This window comes from Macrosteles quadrilineatus, unplaced genomic scaffold, assembly GCF_028750875.1.
Source record: "Macrosteles quadrilineatus isolate MER2022 unplaced genomic scaffold, UCM_ALF_1.0 Scaffold_4__1_contigs__length_99947679, whole genome shotgun sequence".
Classification (NCBI taxonomy): domain Eukaryota; kingdom Metazoa; phylum Arthropoda; class Insecta; order Hemiptera; family Cicadellidae; genus Macrosteles; species Macrosteles quadrilineatus.
Genome location: NW_026542597.1, coordinates 23082050 through 23083991, shown reverse-complemented (window position 1 = coordinate 23083991; position 1942 = coordinate 23082050). Strand labels below are relative to the sequence as shown.

At 35.6% G+C, this 1942-nt stretch overlaps 1 non-coding gene across 1 annotated transcript; it reads left to right on the top strand.

Annotated features, from left to right (window-relative positions):
* Window positions 1-733: 733 nt before the first annotated feature.
* Window positions 734-860, top strand: LOC128993684 (U11 spliceosomal RNA). The gene has a single exon (XR_008490812.1). It is a non-coding gene; the product is annotated as a U11 spliceosomal RNA (small nuclear RNA).
* The last annotated feature ends 1082 nt before the right edge of the window (window positions 861-1942 follow it).

The following is a 1942-nucleotide window of genomic DNA, read 5'->3' as shown; positions in this document are numbered from 1 at the left end:
TGTTGATGTAAAAAAAGTTATAGCGGCTTTGCATTTTTTCTTAACCCTGGCTATTTAAAATCACCTGCCTAGCACACAAATGACTTAAAACTAGTAAAAAATTATATTAACAAATCGAGAAAACTATATAAAGCAAATTTAAAATGTATTTCATCACCCGAATTAAAATTTTCATTTTAACCTATTATTAGTAAGATTGTTTTATAAACTGGAAAAATTTGAAAAAACTTTATAGTAATTATTTTTCTAAATACCACTTTTAAATATAGGTAAATATATATTTTTTATTTCAAGAAACTCTTAAGGAACACGAATAAATTGTTAATTTGTGTAGATACATCATATTTTTATCAAAAACGTAATTAAAGTAATCGTATGTTCAAAGTCCAGGTCAATTCTTTCAACTTTGATCTTCAATAATAAATAATAAATAATATTTTTTATAGGAATGATTGACACTGTTCGATAGGAAATTTAATTTACTTTAAGAATGCCATCGGTGAATAACACAGGTGTTTTAGTTTAGCGGCAATTTTAATTCAAAACAGCGCGCGTCGCGTTTTTCCCTATCTCTCCCATGTTATAGCCGAGGCTTTTTGCCACTCTACGGCTCCGCGTGCCCCTCTAGTGTTCTGCTAAAGCTGGCTTCCCCGCAACACGCGTATTCCTATTCGCGTGCCCTCTCCTTAATGTTTAATCCTCCTAGCCCCTACCAGACGCCAGAAGAAGGTATTAAAAGGGTGTTTGCCGCTTACATGGCATGCAGGTCCTCTGGATCTGTAGGGTATGGCTATCAAGACATACCCAACACATTATTTTTGTAACGTGGGGCTGTTGGCTGCCCAAGCACCGGCGCCCCCAATTAACCTAAATGCCGGTACGTGGCGACTTGATAAGCCCATTTAATTTAAATTACGAATAGTGTCTTATAGATACAGAAATACCAAAAGATCTCTAATGTAAGACAAATAACTGTATTAATAATATTTAAACAAACTATTAATTAATTTAACTGTGTGTCACGATAGGTATCCCTGTACACCATATCCTTTGAGTGAAACCTTTTCTTCCTTTGCCTTGGTTTTCCTTTATTAGTTTTCATTTAATTTCTTCCAGTGTTTTAAATCTGCTGAGGCAACAGATGTAATTGTTTGTGAGTAAATACTTCTTATTGTTGCTAACTGTAAACTAGGTGGCGTTTGCAGAGGCATCCACAAAATTGAGCGGAGTCATCAAGGGTTCATATTATATTGTTTTTGTCATACTGCAGTAAAAACCGTAGTTTTTAATGCATGATGCGTTGGGGGTCTAAAGTAGCATTTTTAATATTTAGTGAATAAAAATAGTTTTTAGCCTCTAAGGAGTAAAAATCAGCTGTTGTCAACTCAGTTGTAAATTTCGATTGTAAACGATTGCATGTATAGAAAATATGTATCGATTCGTGCTTCGTAATCATTTTAACATACAGTCTACAGTCTCTTCCCGTAGTATTTTAGCATTGCAGATACATTAATCCATTCCCAAACTCAACACTGCTCACCTGTACTGCTTCCTTCACCACACCCTACGTCGTGGACCTGTTTTCCTCTCTTCCCATAGCATTTTAGGATTGCAGATACATTAATGTAATTGCCAAAGACAGTTCCCACACTCTGCATTGCTAGCCTTACTACTTCCTTCACCACATCCTACGTCGTGGGGCCTGTTTCCTTCCCTTCTCATAGCATTTTAGTATTCCATTAATATAATATCTAATAATAATACATTTGCCACAGACGGATCTCGCACTATGCTGATACTCATACTTTACTACTTCCTAAGCCACTTCCTACGTCGTGGACATATATTCATCACTTTCCGTTGCATTTTAGTATTTTAGATACGTTAATCTAACTGCCACAAACCTTCCCACACTCCGTACTGCTAGCCTTTACTACTTTTT